At 38.3% G+C, this 13,702-nt stretch overlaps 2 protein-coding genes across 20 annotated transcripts in view; one reads left to right on the top strand and one right to left on the bottom strand.

The window, feature by feature from the left end:
• Positions 1-13,702, top strand: part of DNTT (DNA nucleotidylexotransferase) — a 172,445-nt gene that overhangs the window by 3,332 nt on the left and 155,411 nt on the right. For 5 of the 7 annotated variants that reach the window (XM_065068400.1, XM_065068399.1, XM_065068393.1 and 2 more), the window contains exon 2: positions 1,001-1,063. The exons of the other annotated variants lie outside the window; for them this stretch is intronic. The gene's annotated coding sequence lies outside the window, so the exon portion shown is untranslated. The remainder of the gene's footprint in view (positions 1-1,000; positions 1,064-13,702) is intronic. 7 annotated transcript variants of the gene reach the window in all.
• Positions 1-13,702, bottom strand: part of BLNK (B cell linker) — a 101,253-nt gene that overhangs the window by 52,598 nt on the left and 34,953 nt on the right. The gene's annotated exons all lie outside the window — the stretch shown is intronic.

Below are 13,702 nucleotides of genomic sequence, written 5' to 3'. Positions count from 1 at the left end.
GGTCTGGAGGCAGTGGCAGGTTTGAGCCATGCAGTGAACATAATGTCAGGTTATTTTTGTAGCTGTAACCCCCGCAACTGTGCCCCTTTGACCTAATATGCTCATTTGGAGAAGGCCAAAGAGGAACTGGGGTTTGTTTTACCACGTGGGTGGCATCTTGACCATAGTGATGGTTCATCTGAAACCTTCCTTTTCAGCCACAAGTGCCATTCTTGGCAGAGAGGGATTTGTTTCGAGGCATGCTTGCACCACCTCCCTGCCCTCTGGCACATCTAGGGCCAGCGGGGACAGTGGGAGAGGCATGGCCACTCACCTGCAAGTGTTGCTGCCTGCAGAGACATGGTTTGGCAGCCTGGACCAGCCTGTGCTGCTCAGTCGAGGTGAGGGACAGGTCACAGGGGGGCAGGCATAACAGTGTCCCAGAAGAATGTATCTTGCTGTCTTGGATGAGGTTTTTGCAGAGTTTTTCCCACAGTACTGGTTTTCTGGAGCATGATCATTCAAGTCCTTTACCTAATTGGTACTTTTTTATCTAATGTTTTAAGAATCTGCATTCACATGAACTCTGCCATTTTTGTGATGATGTGGATAGCTGGTAACTTTATTTTCCTGTGTATGGCCACAAAAGATATAGGATAAATTCCTGGCACTTAACACAGGTAATGCAGGATTTGCCAGTAATTTTTTTTTTTTTTTTTGGATGCTCAAAATGCCATTGAAAATTTGTAGAAAACCTTCTAAATGCTTGGACAAATTTTCTAAATGTCACTGTTTCAACATCATTGGCTCATCACTGCAAGTGTTGTGGCTTAGTCTGGCTTTGTCTCTCTGATCCTCTCCTAATATGACTGTGTAATTCTCTGTTTATGCTTATAGATAAAAAGATTTTAAAAAGCAACTTCTTTATCTTGTATGCTGAGAAACTAAAATTCTTTTTTACCTCCTCTGCTATTTCTGTTTGCTGACTCTCTCTGGTGATGTGTTCTGGTTACTATTTAAGAGCTGTGAGGTTATTGAGGCATGGTCAAAACAAGACTTGGTGGAACAAACTCCATCTGAGACTGTGAGTATCCTACCTTCATTTGGTCAAAATTTTCTGTGAATTGCCAGATATTTCTTGTTTGCTCAGGTCTCCAGTTTCCTATACTCTATTGTTCAGATCATTTGTGGTCTGACTTTGCTTTGCTGAGTAGCTAGAAAACTCCCATAACACAGAAACAAGGGTTTGGAAGACTTGCCTGAAGCATTTTAGTCCTTGAAAAGTGGTGTTCCTAGGTCAGAACAAGCATCTTCATACAGAGCCAATCATTGTAGAGAAACCATTAGTCAAAATCCAGAGTTTGACTGCTATCACTGACAAGTCTCATGGTCTTGTTGACAGTTTCTCTCTGACTCCTCTGATGACTGCTTTTTCTGATTTCCACTGAAATTAATGCTCTCTAGTTTAATGTCTTCCAGTGCTTGCTTTGTGTGATGATTTTGGACTTTGTCAGGGATTTCTGCTGAAGCTACTAATATCACTAGTATTCATATTACAATGTTAAATATTATATAAAATATCAGCTGTACACATCTTCCTTTTAAATTCTTAAGCTTTGATGCTAACACCTTTTTATGGAGATTATTCATGATGTTGTCTTAATGTGGATTACAGATTATGACTATGTTTAGCCTGGGGAACATAGGGGCCTGTTTGAGTTCCTGATCTGGCTTGTCAGCCAAAGCCACCTCTGGACTCCATGAAGGGGTGAGGCTCAGTGATGCAACAGCATCTGCCCACAGCCTCCTCATGACAGGAAACTCTAGGAATGTGTCCCAGGTCGGACGTGTGGCCCACAGGACAGTTGGGCAATCAAGCTGCAGGAGGGAGTGTGAAAAGTCCAAGCCAGTGTATATGTACATCCTTGGCTATAAGTAGCCATTTCTGAACTTCTAGGAGAATTATTAATTGTATCATGTTGCACAAAAATTTAACAATAAGGAGGTAAATAAAAATCCTTCAAATAGATGAGTTTAAAACATAATTTTACAGTAAATTGTTTTAATTATGATTTTTATTTTTAGTGCTTTGAGGAGACAGTGCTGCATCAAAGGATCTCAATGAACTATGCATGACTATTTCAAGAGGAAGTTATTTTTTACAGATTACATTAATGCTCATAGATACAGTCTAGTGCTTTCAATGTATATAAAACAGCTGAGAAACCTGATTTGAAGTAAGCAATGAGTTTGATAAGCTGGTTTCAATTTTCTTCATCACGCGACCATGTAAGACTTACTTTTTCTCTCACGCATGCTAGAAAACCCATTTCTTCACCCTTTCTCAATTAGTAAAATTTTGTCTTCAACATTAATAGAGAAGATCACGCCAAAGATTTTCTTAGAAGTCCTGATGATGCAAGGATGCAACTGTTCTTTATAGGAAAGCATTCTTCAAATGAATTTCGTGTACGACCTGTCTTGCCAAATGTATTTGTTCATTTTGACTTCCCCACTTCTAGGCAATCTGGGAAACCACAATATGTTGCATATTTTGCCCTTTAAAAGACAGTTTTGTGTACTTCTGCTTGGCTTTTCCTTTGGAAAACAGTAATGTGAATATAAATGTGGCCGGTCAGTAGCAGGAAGTTGGCTTGATCAGTCTGTGTTCACATGAATGTCACTAAACAATTGCAACAGTTCTGTTTCTCAAGGCTGTGGAAGTTTAGTGAACACAGCCAAAATTAATACCACTTACACTGGAATGGGAAACCAGCCTAAATTCATACCACCTGAATCTGAACTGGAATCTGTAGCCATGTTGCAGGTTTTATTTTTGCCTGCTGTTTTGAATTTGTATAGATTTGATCTCTTCTGCTTTTAGAACATCCGTAGGAAGGCATGCCAAGAATATGGTGTGGGCATGAAGAGTGGAGGGGAAATAGAAGGTCAACACTAGACTGTCACATGCTGCCTGGGACAGTTTTGTACTTGATCGTATGGGTCTGAATGCAAATTAGTGTAACTTGGTTCCAGGCTAGAAGAGCACTCAAACTCTATTGTTTAAAACTATGCCAATTTAGATATAGTTTTGTTTCCCCCCAGTTTCTAGTTCAGTCGAAACACTGCCTACATAACCGTTCAGTGTCCCATAGCTGGTATTTGGAAACCATGAGTTTATGGAACATGACTTCTCACTACATTCTCTATATTTACTACTTACTGGTTGGTATAAACAGGTGAAACACTGCATAACAATACATCTCTGTTTTTTTCCAAGCATTGATCTCAGCCTCTAGTTAACTTGTCTATTTGAATGGATTTTTTCATGTCCAGGATGCATATAAGCCATTTTAAACTAGAAGACACTACTTGTACAAGAAAAGTTGCGTGTGGGCATTTAGTTGTGTCTTAGTAGATGAGAGAAGATACATGTCTGTCCCAAGTATTTTTAAAGACTATTAATTTTCAGAAGTTTTATCTTCCTCACTGTGGGTCAAGTGGCTCAATGCCACAGTGTTAATTTTGGAAGACTCCTTGCAATTGTCCTAGAAATCCTAAAGCTTTAATCTGTTGTCACTTTGGATATGAAATGACATACTTACAAAATGGCGTATTTAAAGTTGTTTGTATAGTAATAGTAGTAGGAGATGCATTTGAAAATGCAACTCTAAATTTAATTGAATGGGATTTGGGTTTGTCTTTATGACTCACTGGAGGAAACAGGCAGTATGTGTGTGCATGTACTGCGGAATAGGCAAAGATGTGAATTCAGTAAATTCAGTAGGATTTTCTCATGAAGAGTCTCCTGAGCAAACTCATTTTAGCACCTGCTGAGAAAATGTGTTTTATTTCTCTGGGGACAAACCCACTGTGTACAAAGCTGCACTTCTGCTTTTCAGTTTTACTGTCATCTGTTCCACATGCACACAGAAACACAAAATTTGCTCCTTCAGACAGACTGATTATTTAATGTTAAACTGAAAGTGTTTGAGGTCAAATTGCCTTGGAGGCAGTGACCTGTGCTGGAGCCAACTGACAGCCCGGCTAACTCTGAAGAATAGCATTGCTGCTTGGTCTGCAAATCTTATCCCCTTCCAGCAGTTAAAAGTGACTGCAACAGAGATACTCGTAACTGGCCAGCTTTAATCTACCTCTGTGTGATCCCAACCACCAGAAGGGAGGGTGCAGTGGCACACGCTTCTTTGCAGACTGGCAAGCCACTCTTGTTTCTGATGTTTCTCTGGGGCTTATACATCCTGTTCTTCTTTCTCCTCATCTCTTGTTGCAACTGGATTAATTCTTGGAGAAGGTTTCTTCCCTGTCTGTCCTCCTATTTGGGGTGTGGATTTGCCCTGGAGGGTACCCAAGAGGCCTTAGTGGAAGCGCTTAGCAGAATGGGTTATTTGGCCCTGGCACTGAGAATGAGATTTGCATGGGGCAGAGGAGGATGTGGGAGGAGAAGCGTTAATTTCTGCATGTGCCTACTGAGCATCACTCTGTTCATGTTCATTCTGTTCATGGGAGAATTTCTCCTTTTATGAAAAAGACTCTCCAAAGTATCATGAACTTCTAAATAAATTATAGATTTCTATTATTATTCTTATTCTTTGTGGAACTGATGCCACCAACACTTCCTTGAATCAAAGTTCATTAAGTAAATTTATTAGTTTCAGCACAGTACCAGCTCAGTGAGTGATGTACATGTACATACGGAGGCACCCACCCAGCCCCATTTGCTCATTCTTATCTTCTTCCCTAGGTACGTGATGCAGGCCAATGTCACAAATGTCATACAAATTAGACCTTTGATTGTCCCATGATTGCTTTGCTTTAATTAAAGTCAATACTCAGGAATATTAGAGTAGAAAGAAATGCAGTAATAAAGGAGCAAAATTTTGAGCTTGGTATAGAATAATTTCTATGCCTGCCCAGGTATTTGCTGGAGCTACACCACAGGGCTGCGTTGCAAAATGTTCTCAGTGCATTGGTTGTGAATGAACAATGCTTCAAATCTGTACAGAAAGTGGGGCTGTCCTAGAAACTGGTGTTCCATCCTGTGGACTCTGCAAGGTACATGATAGGTATAAACATGTTGGTTTTGATTTAGGCTGGTTCTGGACCTGAATAATTTATTCCTATTATTCATTGTGGTTAACAGAGGATCTGATACTATATTCATCTTGATGATAGCAGAGAAGTGTTGCTGGAAAAACATCACCTGTAAGGGCTCTGCTCTGTGATCTGAAATTAGCCACATTTGTTATTTTTCAGTGACTTCTTAGAGCTGCCTTTTTTTTTTTTTTAAGCTAAAACCCAATGAAATACCAATGTGGTGCAGGTATATTATACATGTTTAGTACTGCTCTTGGTTAAAAGCTGAAATGGTTGAAAATTTGGTTTTATCTGTAGTTTTCAATAAATCCCTGGAAAGGGATTAGCTAGCAGAGAATGCCTGTAAGACTGTGTATGTGAATCATACTTCCATTTCTTTAAAAAGACAAAATGATGACATAAAATATTTGACTTCAGAATTTTTTCCAGAGTATATTTAAATTGTCTATTTGTGGGCTATGTGTGGACAAAAACCATTTAGTTATGAATAATTTCTTAAACATTTTTTGTGCCAGTAATCTAAAAGGAATATAGCTGAAAGTTCATGCTGACATTTCAAGCAACAGAAACAATCCATTTACTTCTATGATCTTGAACTGTATTATCTATTCATTAAAGCAAAGCATGGATATGCCTTACATCCCCTTGTATTTCTTCAGAATATTATTGTTTGAAGTCAGAGGAATGAGATAAGGAAGAAATATACTGATAAAGATAATTAATTCTATCAGCCAGATCAGGGATTTAGAAAAGGATCTGATTACTTTCATGAAATGTATGGTAAGATATTTTTAAGTTATTGTCTATATTCTGAGAGCTTTGTAAAACAATAAAAAGCCATGAAACCGAGCAGTGAGGAACTAAGTAGGAGAAATGACAGAGCTGTGGTAGCAGGTGTCTGAGGAAACTGAAGTGCCAGAATTGTGAAGAAGAAACTGAGACTTAATGCTCTGTCAAGGATATCATTGGAGAGTACCTAAAATGTGTGATGGCAGTGGGTGAAAGAGAATAGAAAACAGGAAAACTGGTATAAAAACTGTAAAGTATGTAAAATCTCTTTTTTCCCACCCTCAGAACTCTTGACTATTAAGAACAGAAGGACATTGTCAGACTTTGAAAAATCAGGCATGGTTTGTGGAAGAATAAGATATTTTTTAAAGCAGATGGGGGCAATACATTAAATGTCCGTGGGGTTACTAAGGTCATTCTATATTCCTGACAATTAATATTGCTCTAGGAAAGGCAATTTATGAAGAAGGTGCTAGTAAAGAGGTATTTATTTGCACACTGAATGTAATTTCTGTGTTGGTTTGGGGCAAATCTTTGAAGTATATATTGTTGGCAAATTTATTAGTTCTATGGGTTACCACCTGTAGCTGTGCACGTTGTTGGGTTTCAGGTCTTGAATTCTGTTGCACAAAGGGCGCTGTGGCATTCCTACCAACTGTACTTCATCTTTTGCCAGGCCAGCTGCACTGAACAGCCTCTCCTGAAGCTGTTTCAAGTGACTGGTTGCTACAGCCCCAACTGTCTGGCTTGCAGCTGCAACAGGCCCTCCTGCCACAGTCCGCTCACTTCTCCTTGCAGCTCATCTTGTAGCTTTTCTACCCTGCTTGTCTAGCTGACCCGATTTTTAAACACGGTAGTTTTGGCTTAGTATCTGATCTCAACTGTTTACCTGTTCTTATTTCTGAATTCAAGAAAGTGTGAATGTGAAAGTTTAATATTTTGCTTCATTATTTTAGATAATACTCCATAGACCACCTGCCATCACAGCACAAACATATGAACTAATGAATGAAGCTCTGCATACTTATACATCAGGAAAAAGAGGCTATGTCTTCACTGTTTTTCAGAGAGACTCATCTAAAGTGAGAAGAATTAAATGTCTGACCTATAGAGAGCATAAATATGTGTTGATAGCATGCTGTAAATTAAATATTGTATTTCTTTCAAAAACTGAGAGGACTCCTGTCTGGAACATCTGCTCTGTTTTCTGCCCAGTGTGTACTTGAGCTGGGGCACATGTGGAATTCTGCTTAAATGTGATTATAAATTAATAGTCCTTCACACTTCACTGCTTGAATGAGCCAGAAGTTATTTTCTTCTGAGTTTTGAGTCCCAGGTGCAGCACTTTCTGGTTACCAAATATGATTTTCTAAAAGGGAAGACCAGTGAATTGAAACTACAACAGCCTCTTCTCTGTGGTCTGAGTATGGCCATGTAATAGAGAAAAGGAAAGCACATCAACTGACAGGGTGGAGAAAGAAGATCCTAGCCAGACATATGATGATGAAGAACTGGTTTGTGATTTGGACCACAGCTTCCATCTCAGGTTCTCCTACTGGCTTTGTGTACAAACATAGGCAGGTCATTTGGGTCTGTGTCTTAAAAAGGTGACCTCTCATTTGTTTCTTTGATTTTTGGTACCCAACCAGAGTTACTCTGCAACTGCTATTCTATTGCTATTTAAGCTGGTCTAGAGTACTCACAAAGATACATTTTCCTACTTTCACTAAAATTTACTGAGATTAAGCTGATTGTTACAGATCTGTCTCTCCCTACAGCTGGACCAGCATATGCTTTTTTCTCAGAGGTGGATCCACTCTTGCTCTTCAAAGGGGGCTAATAGACATCTAGTATTATTTAACACTAGTCTGTCACAGTGTTATAAAAAAGAGTCTGTGATTTAACTTGCTTAAAATTCATAAAATGAGCAAAATGTTTCCAATATTGAAGAAACACTTCTGAAATTATACTGTTACCTGCCTCCAAAATGGCATTCCATAGATGGCTGGGCATGGGAGGGCACCATGAAAGGAGATTGAGCAGGGTTGAATAATTCTAAAATTTTCTTTTTTATAAGTTTCTCTGAACAGGCTCCAGAACAGAGAGTAATGGAAAATTATGGGACTGAAGAAGAGGAGGAGACTCTGGAGACAGTTCTAGGCTTGTAGTGATTTATATATTACCTATACAGACATGAGCCAGCTATGACTGCAACCTCTGCACTTCTGTATTTTCCTAACTGGGACAGGGAGGATAAAATGTACTATGGAAGATATTCAGACAACTAGCAATTGTTTGTCATTGCAGGCATCAAGGGTGTTGGGCAGAAAATTTGGGATTTCTTCTGACATCTTCATATCCTATCAGTTCTTTGGTGACCTCTAGATAATATCAACTGGTATTTCAACTGCTTGAGAATGGGATTATTTTCAGTAAGAACAGATGGGAAAAAGGACAAAACTCTTTTATTTCTTTGGATTTTCTGGATGCAATTTTCATTAAAATGGAAAGACCCCTCCAACTCTGACAATATATCTGTAACCCTGAGGCATTCCTCATCATTGCAATAGTGATAACTAAGTCTAACAGCAGTATGTGAAAAGAAAATGCCTTTTGTTGTATAGTCTTTCTGCTCAGCCCAGGCACGGGAATATAGCCCACAGAACCACAAGAACTAAAACATTGCCAAGTTAGTTTCCACTCTAACCACAGCTGCAATACTGCAGCATGGTATCATCTGAACTGCTGCCGTTGCTACTTGGAAAGAAGAAAGACCCCAGCAAATATTTGGATATCAGGACTTGATCAGAAAATACAAACTTGTATACTTTGTATATTTTCAGCTTTTGAGAGCACTTTATTGCTACTATTTGTAGTATCATTTTCAAAGATTGTATTGCTGTTTTATTTACAGTCTCTTATGACTTCAAATGTTTCTTCTGTACAGGTGTGTGTTTTCTATGTAAAACTCTGTCAAATGTTGTGTTTAGCTACATCTTTATTTTTGGTAACAAAGACAGGCTTGTAATGTTTATTTTCTGTCAACTATATTTAGGATCTTTATACAACTGCAGTTGAAGAAATTTTTTAGTGAGAAAGGCTACTGAAGTAGGGGCTTCTTAGACATTATGTTTGCTTAAAATATTCTTAATTTAAAAATTCAAGGGATGTCACAAGACAGGTAAGGCTGTTGCCTAACTACTGCATCTCTGAGTTTGTCTTAAATGTGAACTATAAGCAGATGGTGGGCTGACAGGAGATGAGTCAGTCATGATCTAAAAGCTGCACAACACAGGACTGCACATAAGGTGATACACATTGCTCTTCAGCTAAACGCATTGCTAGCTAGAATGGCTTCTATATTAGGTTTGGTTTTCATCCCAACTAGGACACCATTAATGTAATTCCAGCTTGCATCTCCACGTCCATCTTAGAAAGAAGACTGTTTGAAAATGTCTTCTCTGTGGTTGCAGTTGTAGGAGAATGTGAAATACAGAAATAGTTTCTCCCTTGTACAATCTTCTTTATATATTATTTTCAACATAAATCAATGCATAAGATACAAACTCGCTGTTCGTCTATGGAAAAGTGTCAAGTGTTACTATACTTAAATACTGGACAGTGTATTTTGCTAAAATGGACTATCACAATTCTTTTTGGCAGATCTCAAAAATGTGGTAAAGCTTGGTTGGAATATTGGATTGGATTTCCTTACTGCTATGAAAAATGCCCAGTTATAGATTCACAGGATTGGAATGTGTCTGTGTGTCTGTCTGTGTTTGTTTGACCAGGTGTTTCTCTTGACCTGAACTGGGGAGCTGAGATGGGCAAGGTGCTATGATTAAACTGTGTTCTCGAGTTCAAATCCATGAGGTCTATAGTGGTGCCACAAGGCTTTTAATGCTGTAATCTTACCATTCTTTCATTGTTAAGTTTTAGCAAAACACTTAAGGGTTTTTTTTTTCAGAATACCAGTTTTTCCTGGCTTTGAATTCAAGACAGCAGTTTAGTCATGAGAGCAGAAGTGACCTTTCTAGAAGAGCATGAAACACAAGATACTCCTGAGCTGTGAGAGGTTTTTCCTCCTTCTCAAGTAACCGGTGTCATTGCAAAAGTTTCTATTACTCATAGCAGGATGGAAGAGAAACTGCTGTAATGCAAGTGTCTGTTGCCCTCTTTCTGCTGCAGGAGTGTAATATTCTCTGCTGCTGTAAAAGGAGGCAAGATGGTGTTGCTTTGCTGAGCAAATGTTTCCTAAATCCTCCTGTGAACAGGAGAATATCCAGAATTAATTCTAATCAGCTGGCAGCAGCTTCCTGTGTAAATATTTGATGGCTGAATATACTTTTGTCACAGCCCTTCTACGTTATAAATTAGTAAATAAAAATGTGATTAAAATTAAAATTCAGATGCTTTTTTTTTTTTTTTTTTTTTTTGAGTGTATATAGCTACCAAGGAAGTATCCTGTAGTATTTTCAGTCACAGTAGAGTGGCTATGTACTAAAAAAACTCTTTTGGTCTCTCTTGGGTATCATTTTTATTGGGAGGTCACTGTATGGAGAGGTATCTTCTGAGTGTGGGCCTTTTCCAGTTTTGGGAATAAATGGAGATTTTAAAAGTGGCATTTAAGATACATCAAAGCTAAGGAAAGCAAGGGACTAAATCTACATATTTAGGCATAAAATATTCAGCTTGAGTAAGAACTAGTATTTAAAGGATATAAGGTAATTAAAAATCCATCATTGTATATCCCCAGGAGAGGGGAAAACCTTTCCTGCTTGCTAAGTATTGGCGAAGAAGTCATCAACCACCTTTGCTTTTTCAGCGTGGAGCTTTCTCTGTAGTGGGGAAAGTCCAAATAAAAATCATCACAAGATTTCGGTACTGCCGCATCTTGCTTAAAGAGACAACAAAATTCCTTATTATTTCTAAAGGAAACAGTCTAATTGTCATAGAAGTCTCATTGATTTTATTAGTATTTTTATTAGGATTTGTCTTTGGTTAGGCAAAGTAATCCACTGAAATAGAAATATAGGAGCAAGAAATTAAAATATTTCAAAGTAAAACTGAAAATATCATGTTACACACTCTACGTTTATTGACTAAGAATAAATTGAATAATAATGCCTATATAATCACACCCCACTCCAAACAGGATTAGAACATTTTCTACATGTGAAATTTGAATGTTATTGCAGTCTGTTAGAAGTCTTTGGATTTATTTCTTGACTTCTCCTTCATTACAAAGACACTTTCCTGATACATAACTTCTCTTACAATTGAGAAATTATTCATACATCTCAGGAAAAGACACGTCCTTTGCTTAGAAGGCAAGGATGAAAATTTTCAGTCTGGAGTTATTAAAAATTATGAATAAAAAAAAATTGTTAGAAACTAATCTAGAAACAGTCTTAATTATAGAACATTTGCTTGATTTACAAATAGCAATTTTTTTCTGCATATACTATAAATTCCTGGTAAAATAAGCTAGTAACTTTTTTTCATAACAGTGAAACTTGGTAGGTATTTATTTCAAGAAAAGGAGATCAAATGCTGCTCACACTATAATTAAACAAAGCTTGTAATTACATTTTCCTTATCACAGCTCACTTATTATCCAGGATCTTCCATAATTGCATGTTGCTATTTACAAATGCTAAACTCAAGACTTGATATCTCATACCTGGTTTGTGGGTGAAGATTTCTCATTTACCTCGCAATCCAACACAGCCTGAACAGGCTTCTGAACTTGCACATGACAGAGAGCACCAATTTTTTGATGAAAAATTCAAGTTCTGATTTTAAAAAACAGTCCTCACACCTCATAAATTGAAAGCAAAATTTTTTCTGAGTTTGATCTGGGATGAATTTCTAATCACATTAGCTATAAAAAAGGTGTTTTAATTTCATGGTCCCTGGGAGAGTGAAACTTGAGTAAGCTGAAAGCATTGTGAAACAACTTCTATGTAAGCATCTGATACTGTAAATCTTGGACTATCTACACTGAGGTGACTGAGCTGTAATTACATTTATTTCTCAAGCTGTGCTTTCAAATTAAGGATGTTTATAACTGAGTTATAGGCTATATGCCAGTTTTGCTGAATACAGTCATAAATGCCAATCTTACTTGCACTGATTATTGAAATGTTAAGTGAAGACAGCAAGATAGCATGTTTGGAAATAAGTTCCAGTATTCTGCAATGTCTGTGGTATGAGGTTGATTTTGATTTTTGACTCTCTTAAAGAGGGCTCCTGTAGTGTGATGTTCTTGATAGTATTCTTCCTGGCATAAATTTTAATGTGAATAAATAAGCACATTACTGTAGTCAGTGGCATGTTTGAGACTTCTCCAATGGGAAGTATCTGGAAAGTGTTGTCATACTGCCATTCTTGGGAGTGAACTTGTTTGGTGTTTTGGGTGACCCCAGGGATTCAGGGTGAGTGTGTATCAACTGAATCTGCTGTGCAGAGTGAAAAACACAATGGTGCTTCTGCAGGAGGAAGGGCTTTGAGCAAAGGTCAATGTTTAAACATGATGTCAGGACTGCTGAAAACATATAGACCTGCGAGAGCAGTTTGTTGCACAACCCTGGCAGCCAGCTCCAGGGGGCGTCTGGACCAGTGCCTCACTACTCTGCTGTGCCATGTATGAAAACATCACCTCTCTTCTATTATTTTTTTTGGGAAGCGGGGAAGGAAATCTTTCATTATTGTACTTCATGGGTAGGACAGGACACTAGTAGAGACTGTACCTTGATAATTTCACTACTATATTCAGAAGCTGCTCAGAAGCGATCAGAGTAGGCCTGTGGCTCTAAGTGTTGATGGGAACTGGTTTACATCAGGCTGCCATTAGGCTGTCAAAGGAAATACTACATGAATGAACAGAATATAAGAGACTTAATGAAAAGTGTAGAGCAAAAAAACTTTATTTCAGAATATCCAAACTGAATTCCTACGATAAACTCTTCCCAGAGAAAATATTTTGTCTTTTTTGCCCCTGTAATCTTTTACCCCTTAGACAAGTGGTATAGCACTGACTAAAGGGAAAAGAGCCTCCCATTGAGTTAGTGGAGGTACTTCGTGCAGAAGTCCATGAAGCATACCCATGCGTGGCTGCAGATTGCTCCTGGTACATCTGCAGTGGGATTTCCTAGCAGAATATAGAATAACAGCATGTTTCATTTCACAGAGCCTTCTAGGCTCAGAATCTTTCTTATGCAAAAGAAGAACATCAAGTGTTGCACTGGTGAAAACTGGAATGGGAAAGGCCAAGAACTTCTGATGGTGGCATGTCAGGGGACGTAGCTTCTGCCTAATGAAGCCCCATGAAGAAACTTTCATAACAAGCAGAGACCTGAAGCACTGGCCACTGCCAGGAAACACAGGATTTTGATCTCACCTTGTTTGGCAATTATTATTTTTCTTGTATCTATCCTTAGTGTTTTGGTCCATTGGGGATTGCCTACTGTATGAACAGGCCTGTTCATCTGGCTTAGGTGGATCGATGTAGACCTTTCCCAGTTAAAACATGCAAACTGTTAGAGTGCTAGAAACTCACACAATTTTTGCAGTAGCAAGTAGTAAGATGTAAGAGAACAGATCTTAAAACGAAAGTTGGTGCTAGGGACCTGGCACCCACACTGTGCATTTCAGAAGTTTTATTACTTTGCACTTGATCTGCTCTGGTCTTTTGTTTTGTAATTGACAACAGAATTCATTACAAAACACCTTCGTTATTCCAATATACAACTGGAGAATCCAAAGCTTGAATACTCACATCAGTACAAGTGCAGCTCTTGGTCTCGGTTTGGTAGAT

This window comes from Columba livia, chromosome 6 (assembly GCF_036013475.1).
Source record: "Columba livia isolate bColLiv1 breed racing homer chromosome 6, bColLiv1.pat.W.v2, whole genome shotgun sequence".
NCBI classification, from domain to species: domain Eukaryota; kingdom Metazoa; phylum Chordata; class Aves; order Columbiformes; family Columbidae; genus Columba; species Columba livia.
This window is presented reverse-complemented; position numbering and strand designations above follow the sequence as displayed.